Raw genomic sequence first — 15,400 nt, forward strand, 5'->3', positions numbered from 1 at the left:
GTAACTATTGCCTGCATCAAGCTTAGAAGTTTGTGGATGTTTTCAACTTTAAAACATAAATGTAAGCAAGTTTTTGTTTGCGGATCCATCTCTTTAACTTTTACTTAATAGAATACTTTAGTAGAAGACATTTTTTTTTTAAGGGAAACAAGCTGTTTATAGTTATCTTCCAAGTTAGATTATATAAAATTAAATCCTTCTAAATAAAATAAATATGATAAAACAAAGGCAAATAGCAACTTGAGATAATTAAAAAAGTTAGTTATCTAAATTAATTGGGATTAAAAACTCAATATGCAAATGAGCAGGGGAATTACAAAGTGAAAATGGACAGTGGACTTGAAAGATCATAATCATATTATAAACCAAACAATTAAAAATAACAATAGTGCATTATCAATCATCTGAGCTACATCTTAAGTTATGCTCAGATAGAGCAAGTATGGAACTATCACTTTGCATATCACTAATGAAAGTATTAAAACATAAACAATTGAGACAAATGAAAAATAAGTTCAAACTGCTTTATCAGAATTAAGGCAAATCTCTATACATGTAATTCACTAATGTAAAAGAACATTTGTGATTTTGTTTGATTTCCTTTATATAATAATAGAAATAATGTTTAAATATCACTTCACTATATTTTGGTTCTTTTGATAAATGTAGATACTGATAATCTAGTATTATAATATTAAAGAGGAACAAAATTAATAAAATTAAATTCTAAATGAAACCATATATCTATATGTTTCCAACAGAAATCTTACTCCATAGGCATCTGTGACTCTAGCATGCATGCTAATATAGGTTACTTTAGAGTCAAATAAACCTGGAATTCTATTTTAGAAAGATAGAGAAAAGGCAGAAAATTAGTTTTTTTGAGTTTTTTATTTATTGCAGTTCAATGTAATTTAAAATTATCATGTGTATAACTATGAGCTTCTGGTTTCCTATACAGGTGGCACTTAACATGAGAAATACCTTTTAATCTATGTTTTCCAGTTCAATGTTAAAAGCAGACAAATAGCGGTGGTGGTGCATGCCTTTAATCCCAGTACTAGGGAGACAGAGCCAGGCAGATCTCTTCTCTGTGAGTTTGAGGCCAGCCTGGACTACAGAGTGAGTTTCAGGAAAGACACAAAGCTACACAGAGAAACCCTGTCTCGAAAAACCAAAAAAAAAAAAAAAATGTAGACAAATAATAATGGACTATTTCCATCTATAGTTCCCTAAGCATTTTACCTGACCTATTTTAATACTTAAAAACATAAAATATGGGCAGGCCATGCACCCAAAACTCAAAATGTTGTCAATTCCTAGCCACAATGAGTGAAATGATGCTAAGAATACTGTCAAGTCAGCTCATCCTTTGTAGGGATGTTCTCAACCTGTGTGCATAACAGGAGAACCAAATTCTCATAACCTCAAACAACTCATGTGGGATCACCAGGCATGATCAGGGTTATTATCTCAAAATGTAATTAGATCTAATTACACCTCAGATTATTGTCCCTAAATTTCCACTCTCCCAGTTCTTATGCATATTGATTATACCACACAATCATAGGCTCACTGATTTGTTGCCTTTTAATCGGTCTCTAGTGTTTCTGTGATGTATATTAATCTTCCCAATATCATTGAGGGGCTTTTAAAAACACCACCTTAACCATATTCCTTAGTGCTATTGACAATCAGGAAATGTTTCTTTAATGCACACATGATGAAGCAGAAACAGTTCAACATGGACTATTAAATCACTTAATTGTGCAAGAGCTATTCTGTGCCAAAGATGGAATCAGACATCCATAGGATCCAGTTTTTAAAAAAAAGTTAAATAACAGCTTCATGGGTAAAGATGAAGCAAGAAATCTAGGTTCAATGAATTAAACAGGAAGCAAGAAATGATCATAATCAAATAATTTGGAATAAAATTTATACGTCTAGTCATGGAGGAGTAAGGACAGTTGTTCACATATTGCATTTTTTAAATGGTGTGTTTGGGCCTTTATGTGTTTGTATGTGCAAATCCATGAGCACCACTGTTGTGGAGGTCAGAAGACAAGATTAGGAATTGATTCTCTCCTTCTACTTTGTGAGATCAAGGGATCAAACTCAGGTCATCAAGCTTCTAGGCCAACACTTCCATCCAGTGAGGTATCTTGCCAGCCTACATATTTCATCTAAAATATACTATGTATGCCGGGCGGTGGTGGTGCATGCCTTTAATCCCAGCACTCGGGAGGCAGAGGCAGGAGGATCTCTGTGAGTTCGAGGCCAGCCTGGGCTACCAAGTGAGTCCCAGGAAAGGCACAAAGCTACACAGAGAAACCCTGTCTCGAAAAACCAAATATATTATGTATATTACCTTTTTGAGACTTTTATACATGCATAATCTATATTTTGATCATATTCACTGTCACTCCACCCCCAAATCCCTTCCAGATTAATCTCATAATCTCTGACTTCACATCCTACTTTAAAATTTTTCTTTATTACTGTTACATGTATACATGCATATAAATATGCAAATACAACCTGATGAATCTATTTAATGTTGTTCTGATGTCTATGCTTTTAGGGATGATGACTTGGTACTGGATAACCAATTAGGGAGCTCATCCCTGAAGAAGACTGATTCTTGCTCTCAGGAGTCATTCATTGCCTGTAGTTCTTCGTCTAGGGGTGGTACCTGGTGATATTTCTCCAGTCTGTGCAGACATGCAGACATGTATTTTCTTTGTCCAAATCCTGTTTAGCCTACCATATGTTTAAGACTTCATGGATGCCGCTTCCCTGTCCTGAATGGAAGACACAGCATTTCAGCAGGCATACTGCTCTTCTGGCTCTTCCAGTCTTTAGACACCTTCTTTTGCAGTGTTCCTTCCCTGAGATTTGCAGGCTTTATGCAGCAGACATATCATTGGAGGCTATGTACCCCAGAATCTGTCATTCTTTCATTTTGACTAGCTGTGGCTTTATGTAATGGTCTCCATTTTTAAACTCTGTGCTTTTGTGACTTATAGCAATTGAACACAAAAACATTGTTATACTGTCTAACTGAAAAATGGTTTTATAAAATTCAGTTTCTCTGTAACTTTTATGTGTGTTTTCTTATCATTTTTAAATTTCAAATATAATAGGGATATATTTTCTAATTTACAGTGACAGCAAATATATGGATAATCCCACATTATGGCATTGCATAATAATAATATAGTGGAACTTAATTACAAGTACAATCATATGTACATCGCAAGCATTGTGATGACACCATTACCCAGTTGGAAATAGTATTATTTCTAAACCAAATTTATTCAATCCTGCTATTAGCACTTTTCCACATTGGGAATTATTTCTATGCCAAGGTTAAAATTTTAAGTCTATACATCAGTTACAATACATCATTAAAACATCCAAAAGCTTTAGGAACATTCACTGACAAGACATATTTTGTTTAAATACACCATCAAATTACTTTTAATTATTATAGTTGCATTATGTTTCTTTCCATGTGAAATTGGTAACAAAAAACAACTGAATTTTTTTTTCTGAAATTTAAGTTGAAAATGTATTCCCTTTGTCTGTGAATTCTGTCATAGTTATTTTTCTGTTGCTATGGAAAAAATTACTCTGATAAAAAGCACTTTGCGAAAGAAAGACTTTATTCTGCTTTAGAGTTCCGGAAGGATCAAGCGCAAGGAGTCGCTGCAGCAGAAAGGAAAAGCGTGCCGGAAAGAACCGGAAGATGATGGACCACATTCTATCGGCACACAGGAAGATGAAGAGGAGAGCAGGAAGCAGAACTGGGGCTAGGCTAACAGTTCTCAAATCCCATACTAAATGACACACTTCCTCCAGCAAGGCTCCATCTCCTAACGTTTCCATAATTCCCCTAAACAGCACTATAAATGAGGACCAACTGTTCAAATAATGAGCGAATGAGGGACCTTTCATATTCAAAGCAAAACAATCACTGAGTTTTTTTTAAAAAAAAATCTGAGGAAAAGAAATAGTATTTATGAATCAAGCTATTTATTTTTGTAGAGACAACACATCTTTGGGTCTCATATCTAATAAACTGTTATACAGTATTTTCTAAATCTCAGGATATATGGGTACATAATAATTGTTAGCTTTTTTAATTTTTCATAAAACCTTGCAATATAGCTATTACTATAATTCCTGTAATACAGGTAATTATAGTATAGGTAGAAGGTAGTAAGTTTATTCAGCAGTCATACTAAGAAGAGATTAGTGATATTCTCTTGAGACTCCAGTTCTCATGAAACTGTATTGATTCAAAGAGAATTGCAAAAATTCAATACCAACACGGCAAATATTATACTCAATGAATAGGTTAATGAACTTAATAAACTGTTCTCAAAAGAAGAAACACAAATGACCAGTAAGTATTCATCAAAATGTTGAACATCCTTAGCAATGAATAAAATGCTTATTTAGAAGATGAAAATGCAGTACATTCACACAATGGAATATTATTCAGCATTCAACCATCCCCAAGGATGAGCCCCCAAGTTGATTATCCAATTCTAAGTGACCATCCCTGAAATAAAATACATACAAGTAAAACTAAGTGGAGTAAGCACACTGTGTTTATGTAGCTATACATATATGTACTACTAATAATTATTTTATTAAAAAAGATCATGAATTTGAAAAGGAATGAGTAGAGGGGACCATGAAAGTGGTTGAAGGGGAAAAAGGAAGGGGGCTAATTTAATTATATTTTCATTAAAAAATAAAATTATATGTTACAAAAGAAAAGTGAAATCATGAAATTTGCAAGTAAATGGATGGAACTATAAACTGTCTGAGTGAGATAACTCAGGCACAAGAAAGATAAATATCACATATTTTCTTTTTTCTGTAGAAGGTCATTTTAAATCTAAAGTTTGTGTGTTTCATTGGAGTTCCTATCCATATAGGCTGGGAATTTAGTAAGGTTTAATGGGGACATACCAGTGAGTGTAGATAGAATGCAGAGATCTAAAGGGTTAATGGGTGATAATGGAGTAGGCTATTGCCAGTACTCTTGGCTATCCTCCAGAACTCTATGCTAAGACTTTATTGCTAAAGACATCCCACACTTGAGGCATAGAATATGAAGAAATAAAACTGGGTACTCATCCAAAAACTTCCTCTTTACAGGCTAGCTTTCACAGTGCTGAAAGGTGCATATGCATGCTAGTAGAGGAGAAAAGAAATTTTCAATCTCATCAGGCGGTCAACCATGGAAGTACAACAATGACTGACCTGGCAAGATATGTCCACTAGTATAGAAGTGACATGAACATTACAGGAATATTCAATCACATTATGACTGGATATAAGGTCACTCTATTATGGAATCCATGTCTAGTAATGTAAATGAACCAAGAACTTGTAGCTAGGTAGGTCATAGGCCCTATATATCTTACTATTCTACTAAGTGGCTGAGAGGCTCTGTGTATCTTATTATTCTACTAAATGGCTGAGAGAAGATTATCGGTCTGACCTACAGGTAGGGTGGAGGCAAGACCAGTCCAGCCTGTTGCTCCCTGGGGCTGAGAGGGATGGTGAGTGTCAAGGGTCCAGACGCCCCATTCCACCAGAGAGAAGCACACCGGGCTGGGAATCTTGTCAAAGCAGGAACTCACTTTATTGCATCAGGAGTGAACTTATATAGGTTGGGGGTGGGGTGGGGTGAGGATAGCGGGCCAATGAGATGATGCCATCTCAGCAGTTACTAGGCAGTTAGTAGACAGATTCTAGGTCAGGTAGAGCTGAGTCACTCCTATGTGGAAGCCATGTCCCAGGACAGGTCGCCAGACTTGAGCTAGGCTCAGGAAGTTACACTGGACCTCATGGGGCCCAACAGAAGATGGACACACAATCCCACCACTAGCTGAGGAGCTATTGGAATTTGAGAGCTTCTGGGAGGAATAAAGGTAATTTTCTTTAATGATATGAAAAGTGGTGGGTTGACTATATTCCAGGGCAGGCACCATTTTCAATGATAGTTGGGAAACACAATGTTGACTGAAAGATTAAAAAAAAAAAAGAAGGAAACTCTACGTTGGGTTGATAGTAAGGGAAGGGCATAAAAAGTGGTTATAGATGGAATTGGGGCAGGTAGAGAGAATATGTTCAAAATACATTGCAGGGCATTATCAAAGAATTAATAAAATATTTTATTGATGGGTTTGCTTTTGAGACAGGGTTTCTCTGTGTAGCCCTGGTGGTCCTGGAACTCACTCTGTAGACCAGGATGTCCTCAAACTCAGAGATCCACTTGCTTTTTCCTCTTGAATGCTGAGATTAAAGGCAGTCTCCACAAGGGCCTGGTGAAATCAAATATTTTTAAAAAGAAAAAATATTAACAATAAAAAACTTTGAGACACTATCTCACCCCAGTCATGAAACAATTAATGGTGCCCTAGCACTCTCTGCTGAATCATCGATTATTGATGCATGTTGAGGGAGAGGGAGTCATTGTCTTGAGCTGTCTACCTACTGACATCTTACCAGGCTCCTTATGATTCTATATCTATGGTCACTCAGATGGTCCTGGCTAAACTCATTGGGTCACAAAACACAATGAAAAACAAATGAAAAAAGGTCCAGAAACCTACAAAGAGAAGGAGAGATTGACACGGGTCAGAGGGAGATAAGAGGATGGGTAATAGGAGTTAGAACATATCATATACTTTTATGAAATTATCAAAAGACAAATATAATTAATAGAAACTGTAACAACAACCAGTGTTGGTAGGGATGTGTAGAAAGAAGAATCCTCACACACTGTTGATGGCAATGCAAAGTGGTATAACTTTGATGGATTAAAACTACAACATAACCAAGCTCTATAACTCGTGGACATGTCCCCAAAGGACTCAAATTCTACTACAGACATATTTGCATAGTTAATTTTTGCACTGATCTCAATAGTTAAAACATGGATAATGCCTAGATAGCCATCAACAAATAAAATAAATGTATATTCAATAAGAAATTAACAGCAATTAATAATAATGATAATAAAAATGAGTTGTATATTTCAATGAAATTTAATTCATCCATAAAGAAAACTGAAATTATGGCATTTAGACAGTAATGGATAGAACTAGAAATCATTATAATTTGTAAGTGAAATAAGCTAAACTCAAAAGAACAAAAATATGTCATTCATATGCAAATCCAATATTTTAATCTCTGTGTGTGTTTGAGTGATGTGTGTGGTAGGTGTTTATATTTTGTGTGTGTGTGTGTGTGTGTTGGTCACGAGACTGGGAAGATTAGAAAGAATAGATTATAAGTGGGGCAGATAATAGAATGCATATTACACGAAAACAGAAGAGGATTATTAGAGGTGAAATAAAGAACAATAGGAGAGGAAATGGGATGAAAAAGGAAGGATTTGGGGGAGGCAGATCCATAGGAACAAAGTATGTATGAAAAGGTTGTAATGAAACCATTGCATTGCATGCTAATTAGAAAATAACTAAAGAAAAAAGCATGTTTTAATAATTGAATTTTTAGACAGAAATTTATACTCAACAGTTAGGGAATATACCTGGTTTGAGATTGAAAGGGAGCATTCCCATACAGTTCATATACATGAATGTCTTACACTGTTTCAGTCTGAAAACACAAAGCACTAGAAATAAAGCAATGGACCCTATTTTTGAATTCTGAATTCAAGCAATTGAAACAAGGATTTTCTTTTAACCTCTTAAAAGAAAGATAACGTGTAATGGAATAATGATTGCATTAAAAAATAATTTTACACTGACTTTTTTTTTCTTTTTTTTTTTTTAAGATTTATTTATTTATTATGTACACAGTGTTCTGTCTGCAGGCCAGAAGAGGGCACCAGATCTCATTACAGATGGTTGTGAGCCACCATATGGTTGCTGGGAATTGAACTCAGGACATGTGGAAGAACAGTCCGTGCTCTTAACCTCTGAGCCATCTCTCCAGCCTGACATTTTTTTCTTGAATCAGTTTGTTCCTATGTAACCCCTGTTGGCCTGGAATTCATTATATAAGCCAGGCTGGACTCTTGATTCTTCTGCTTCAGCCTTCTGAGTAGCAGGACTATAAACACGCACTCCCAAGCCCAGTTCTATATTGATATTTCTTTAGTAAACAATAAATAATAATTTCTTTTTAAGAATAACAGTAGACACACAAGAAAACATTAGGTGGTGTTGAATTTGTTACTTTCACTGTAGTGATAGAGTCAGAAAAAAATTACATATGTCCAGACACATCAAGCAGTACATATATATATATATATATATATATATATATATACATATATATATATATATGTATATATATATATATCTTTGTATATCAGTTATTTCTCAATAATGCTGTTTTTAATGAAAAAATATTGATCAATACAGAGAAATAAAAGTAGCATTGAATCACATGACAGTTCTTGAATGGCTGTAATTTCCATTGTGTGTTTCTGGTCACACACCCTGGGATTGACTGGCTAACAGTTATTTATAACATCATAGTTTCCTCTATATTACCTGCAGTATGAAAGAGATATGGTGAGAACTAACACCTATGCTCCACACTTGGGTTAGATACAGGTCTGATGAAGGTTAGAAATGAAGATCTAAGCCGAGCGATGGTGGCACATGCCTTTAATCCCAGCACTCGGGAGGAAGAGAAAGGCGGATCTCTGTGAGTTCAAGGCCAGCTTGGTCTACAATTCAGGACAGGCACCAAAACTATACAGAGAAACCCTGTTTCTAAAAGCCAAAAAGAAAGAAATGAAGTTATGGTCAGTTCAGTGAAGTCTTTGAAGATGTAGTCTTGAGGATGATGTTAAATTTTGCATCTCTCGTGCTCGCTTCGGCAGCACATATACTAAAATTGGAACGATACAGAGAAGATTAGCATGGCCCCTGCGCAAGGATGACACGCAAATTCGTGAAGCGTTCCATATTTTTTAAGACAAAGCCAGATTTAAACAATACCTATCCACAAACCCAGCCCTACAGAAAGCACTAGAAGGAAAATTCCAACCGAAAGAAGTCAGATACACACTCGAAAACACAGGAAATAGATAAAGCCACAACAGTAAACCCCAAAGAAGGGAAGTACACACACACTACCACCAAAAATAACAGGGATGAACAATCACTGGTCGTCAATATCCCTTAATATCAACGGACTTAATTCACCTATAAAAAGACATAGACTTACAGAATGGATACGAAAGCAGAACCCAACTTTCTGCTGCATACAAGAAACACATCTCAAATTCAAAGACAGACACTACCTAAGAATAAAAGGCTGGGAAAAGACTTTCCAATCAAATGGTCTTAAGAAACAAGCAGGGGTAGCCATCCTGATATCCAACAAAATAGACTTCAAACTAAAATCAATCAAAAGAGATAAAGAAGGACATTACATATTCATCACAGGAAAGATCCACCAAGATGAAGTTTCAATTCTGAACATTTATGCCCCAAACACAAGGGCACCCACATATGTAAAAGAAACATTACTAAAGCTTAAACCACATATAAAACCCCACACAATAATAGTGGGAGATATCAACACCCCACTTTCACCACTGGACAGATCTCCCAAATCGAAACTTAACAGAGAAATAAAGGACTTAACTGATGTCATGACCCAATTGGACCTAATAGATATCTACAGAACATTCCATCCTAACAAGGAAGAATATACATTCTTCTCAGCACCCCATGGAACTTTCTCTAAAATCGACCACATACTTGGCCACAAAGCAAATCTCAACAGATACAAAACAATTAGAATAACCTCCTTTGTTCTATCAGACCACCATGGGTTAAAGTTAGATCTCAACAACAACAAAAACTACAGAAAACCTACAATCTCATGGAAACTGAATAATGCTCAACTGAATCACAAATGGGTTAAGGAAGAAATAAAGAAAGAAATTAAAGACTTCCTAGAGATCAATGAAAATGAAGACACCACATACCCAAACTTATGGGACACTATGAAAGCAGTGTTAAGAGGGAAATTCATAGCACTAAATGCCCACATAAAGAAGTTGAAGAAATCTCACACTAGTGTTTTAACAGCACACCTGAAAGCTCTAGAACAAGAAGAAGCAAAGTCTCCCAGGAAGAATAGACGCCAGGAAATTATCAAAGTGAGAGGTGAAATTAATAAATTAGAAACTAAGAGAATAATACAAAAAATTAATGAAACAAAGAGTTGGTTCTTTGAGAAAATCAACAAGATAGACAAGCCCTTATCCAAACTAACCAAAAGACAGAGAGAGAGTATCCAAATCAACAAAATCAGAAATGAAAAGGGGGACATAACAACAGACATTGAGGAAATCCAGAGAATTATAAGGTCATATTTCAAAAACCTCTACTCCACAAAACTGGAAAACCTAAAAGAAATGGACATTTTTCTGGATAAGTACCACATACCTAAGCTAAATCAAGACCAGATAAACTATTTAAATAGCCCAATAGCCCCTAAGGAAATAGAAACAGTCATTAAAAGTCTCCCAACCAAAAAAAGCCCAGGACCAGATGGTTTCAGCGCAGAATTCTACCAGATCTTCAAAGAAGAGTTAATACCAATACTCTCTAAATTGTTCCACATAATAGAAACAGAAGGAACATTACCAAACTCCTTTTATGAGGCTACAATTACCCTGATTCCTAAACCAAACAAGGATACAACAAAGAAAGAGAACTACAGACCGATCTCCCTCATGAACATTGATGCAAAAATACTCAATAAAATATTGGCAAACAGACTCCAAGAACACATCAGAACAATTATCCACCATGATCAAGTAGGCTTCATCCCAGGGATGCAAGGGTGGTTCAACATACGAAAGTCCATCAACGTAATACACCATATAAACAAACTCAAAGTAAAAAACCACATGATCATCTCACTAGATGCAGAAAAGGCATTTGACAAAATCCAGCACCCCTTCATGATAAAAGTCTTGGAGCGATCAGGAATACGGGGAACATACCTAAACATAATAAAGGCAATATATAGCAAACCAACAGCCAACATCAAATTAAATGGAGAGAAACTCAAAGCAATTCCACTAAACTCAGGAAGGAGGCAAGGCTGTCCACTCTCCCCATACTTATTCAATATAGTACTTGAAGTTCTAGCCAGAGCAATAAGACAACATAAGGAGATTAAGGGGATACAAATTGGAAAGGAAGAAGTCAAGCTTTCCCTATTTGCAGATGACATGATAGTATACTTGAGTGACCCCAAAGATTCCACCCAGGAATTGATAAAGCTTATAAACACCTTCAGCAACATAGCAGGATACAAGATCAACTCAAAAAAATCAGTAGCCTTCCTATATACAATGGACAAAGAAGATGAGAAGACAATTAGAGATACATCACCCTTTACAATAGCCAAAAATGACATAAAATACCTTGGGGTAACACTAACCAAGCAAGTGAAGGACCTATATGACAAGAACTTTAAGTCCCTGAAAAAAGAAATTGAAGAAGATGTCAGAAAATGGAAAGATCTCCCATGCTCATGGATAGGCAGGGTTAACATAGTAAAAATGGCAATCTTACCAAAAGCAATCCACAGATTCAATGCAATCTCCATCAAAATACCAACACAATTCTTCACAGACCTGGAAAGAATAATACTCAACTTCATATGGAAAAACAAAAAACCCAGAATAGCTAAAAGAAACCTGTACAATAAAACAACTTCTGGAGGCATCACAATCCCTAACTTCAAGCTCTACTATAGAGCTACAGTAATAAAAACAGCTTGGTATTGGCATAAAAACCGACATGTGCACCAATGGAATCGAATTGAAGACCCTGACATTAACCCACACACCTATGGACATATAATTTTTGACAAAGAAGCCAAAAGTGTACAATGGAATAAAGAAAGCATCTTCAACAAATGGTGCTGGCATAACTGGATATCAACATGTAGAAGGCTACAAATAGATCCATATCTGTCACCGTGCACAAAACTTAAGTCCAAGTGGATCAAAGACCTCAACATAAATCCAGCTACTCTAAACCTGCTAGAAGAGTAAGTAGGAAGTAATCTTGAACGCATGGGCATAGGAGATCACTTCCTAAATATAACACCAGTAGCGCAGACACTGACACAAACAATCAATCAATGGGACCTCCTGAAACTGAGAAGCTTTTGTAGAGCAAAGGATATGGTCAACAAGGCAAAGCGACAGCCTACAGAATGGGAAAAGATCTTCACCAACCCCACAGGTGACAGAGGACTGATATCCAGAATATATAAGGAACTCAAGAAATTAGACATCAAAACGACCAACAGTCCAATTGAGAAATGGGCTTTAGAATTAAACAGAGAATTCTCAACAGAGGAAACCCAAATGGCTGAAAGACATTTAAGGAATTGCTCAACATCCCTAATCATCAGGGAAATGCAAATCAAAACAACTCTGAGATACCACCTTACACCTGTCAGAATGGCTAAGATCAAAAACACTGAAGGCACTTTATGCTGGAGAGGTTGTGGAGCTAGAGGAACTCTCCTCCACTGCTGGTGGGAATGCAAGCTTGTACAACCACTTTGGAAATCAATATGGCGCTTTCTTAGAAAATTGGGAATCAATCTCCCCCAAGATCCAGCTATACCACTTTTGGGCATATACCCAAGAAATGCTCAATCATACCACAAGAGCACTTGCTCAGCTATGTTCATATCAGCATTGTTTGTAATAGCCAAATCCTGGAAACAACCTAGATGCCCTTCAACTGAAGAATGGATAAATAAATTGTGGCACATATACACAAAGGAATACTACTCAGCAGAGAAAAACAATGACATCATACGGTTTGCAGACAAATGGATCGATCTAGAAAAATTCATCCTGAGTGAGGTGACCCAGACTCAGAAAGACAAATATGGTATGTACTCACTCATAGGAAGATGCTAGATGTGGAACAAGGATGACTGGACTGCTACTCACATCACCAGTGAGGCTCCCTGGAAAACGGGACCCCAAAAAAAGACACGGAGAAATGGATGAGATCTACATGAACAGCCTGGTCATGAGTGGGAACAATGAAGAGAGACGATCGAGGGAAAGGGAGTGGGAGATCCTAGCTGGATCAAGAAAAGAGAGGGAGAACAACGAATAGGAGACCATGGTAAATGAAGACCACATGAGAAGGGGAGGAAGCAGAGAGCTAGGGAGGCCCACGGAGATCCACAAAGATACCCCCACAAAAGACTGCTGGCAATGGTCGAGAGACAGCAGGAACTGACCTACTCCGGTGATGGGATGGCCAGACACCCTGTTAGTTGTGCCATAAACCCCATCCAAGGAAGGTCTGAGGAATCTGGATGCAGACATCCACGGCTGGGCCCCTGGTGGAGCTCTGGGAGTCTAATTAGTGAGAAAGAAGAGGGTTTATATGAGCGAGAATTGTTGAAGCCAGGGTTGGATAAAGCACAGGGACAAATAACCAAATGAATGGAAGCACAGGATCTATGAACCAAAGGCTGAGGGGCCCCCAACTGGATCAGGCCCCCTGAACAGGTGAGACAGTCATTTGGCTTGATCTGTTTGGGAGGCAGCTGTGTGTTGGTGCCGGGTCCTGGGCTTGCTGCATGAGTTGGCTGTTTGAATCCTGGGACCTATGCAGGGACACTTGGCTTGGTCTGGGAGGGGGGGACTGGTCCTGGCTGGACTGAGTCTACCAGGTCGATCCCGGTCCTCGGGGGAGACCTTGATCTGGAGGAGGTGGGAATGGGGGGTGGGGTCGGGGGAGGGGGAGGGGGTGCGAGAGTGGGAGAACAGGGGATTCTGTGACTATTATGTTGAACTAAATGATGTTGTAAAATAAATTTACTTAAAAAAAATAAGACAAAAAAAAGGGTAGATTATTGAATCTACTTTTAAACTAGAAAAGCAACTACTAGTCTTAAATATATTACATTGGTATGGATTTTTGTATATTGATATAAACTTGAGGTTACTCTTATTATATGGTACATATGTTTCTACTTGTTTATTTTTGTGTAATGATACAAATTTAAGAATAATTTTATTAAAAACCTACTGTACATAATTCTCAAAAAAAAATTTTTGCATCTCTCCCACTAAGAAATTCAGAATTTGATGTAGATCTTTGAATTTAGATATTACAGTTGAACATTCTATTGCTATCTGCCTTTATCAACATGCTCAGTAGCTGCCCAGGTTTTCACTGAGCTCAGAGCAAGAGCTGTCCAGCAAGTCTGCAAGGCATGACTTTACTCTGGCTCTGTGAGGCAGGAGGGCTAACGATGGTAGAGCAATCAAATGAGAATCAAAATGAAGTATCAGATTTAAGGAAATTCTTAATAAGATAATATTGGTGTAGATCACTAAGATGCTGTAGATATCCCATGTTGCCTATTTGAAAAACACACCTGGTTGAATAAAAAAAAAAAAGTATAGTGTGATTCTGGGGAAGACACACAATATGCCTAGATCTGCAGTGTTGCTTGCAAAAGTAAAAGAAATTTGTATTCATCCATAGGTGTCATACAGAGGGAATGGTCCAATCATTTAGATAGTATGACTTGTCTAGTGAATTTCAGCCAGCTCTCTGAGTACATTCCTGTAAGGATAACCAAAAAAGTCTCTTAAACTGCAGTTTTCACTTGATCATTTTTGGTTGATTATAGCTGTGCCAAAAGAATACAGATATTATATTCAGATAATCATGAGGAAGTAACATTGCTTATAGACATCAGTAGGAGTATCATAGAAAACACAGAATTTACTGGAAATTTTGTTCCCAGTAATTAAGGGGAATAGGCACAGCCTGGAAATATCATGAATATTAAGGACTCACACTAAGTAAAGTACTGGCTACTGATGGGGAAATAAAAGTAAAGCTGTAGATAAATAGGGAATTTGAATAGACTTGTGTCCTTAGGCCTTTCTGAAGTAATGGAAATTGAACCTTATTTCACAAGGATAGTATATGAAATTTTGGCAGAGACTGCAGGTAGCTATCCTCTTGAAACAGATTTACTGCTTGCTAGTAGTGAGAATGCAAGTCGTTTAAATGGCAGATTCTATTCACATCTCCATGCACATAGATTCTATTAGTCTAACGAATAGTCATTTTTGAAAATGAGCTTCACATGAATATTCTAATAGTCATTTTTGGAAATGAGTATTACATTAATATTCTAATAATCTTTTATTGGGGGGAAATGAGTATTACATGAATGTTTTTTCTGGGTTGATGTGGTTATAATATGGGCCCCTGTAGCCCTGGTTTTACTTCTGTCCTATATTTCACTCTCTAGCTGCTGATCCCGAGACACACGGGTGATTTTACAGTGTGGTACATTTTCAAGACAAGTT

At 36.9% G+C, this 15,400-nt stretch overlaps 1 non-coding gene across 1 annotated transcript; it reads left to right on the forward strand.

Annotated features, from left to right (window-relative positions):
* Positions 1 to 8,865: 8,865 nt before the first annotated feature.
* Positions 8,866 to 8,972, forward strand: LOC114690589. The gene has a single exon (XR_003734101.1). It is a non-coding gene; the product is annotated as a U6 spliceosomal RNA (small nuclear RNA).
* Positions 8,973 to 15,400: the final 6,428 nt, after the last annotated feature.

Source organism: Peromyscus leucopus, chromosome 16_21, assembly GCF_004664715.2.
Source record: "Peromyscus leucopus breed LL Stock chromosome 16_21, UCI_PerLeu_2.1, whole genome shotgun sequence".
NCBI classification, from domain to species: domain Eukaryota; kingdom Metazoa; phylum Chordata; class Mammalia; order Rodentia; family Cricetidae; genus Peromyscus; species Peromyscus leucopus.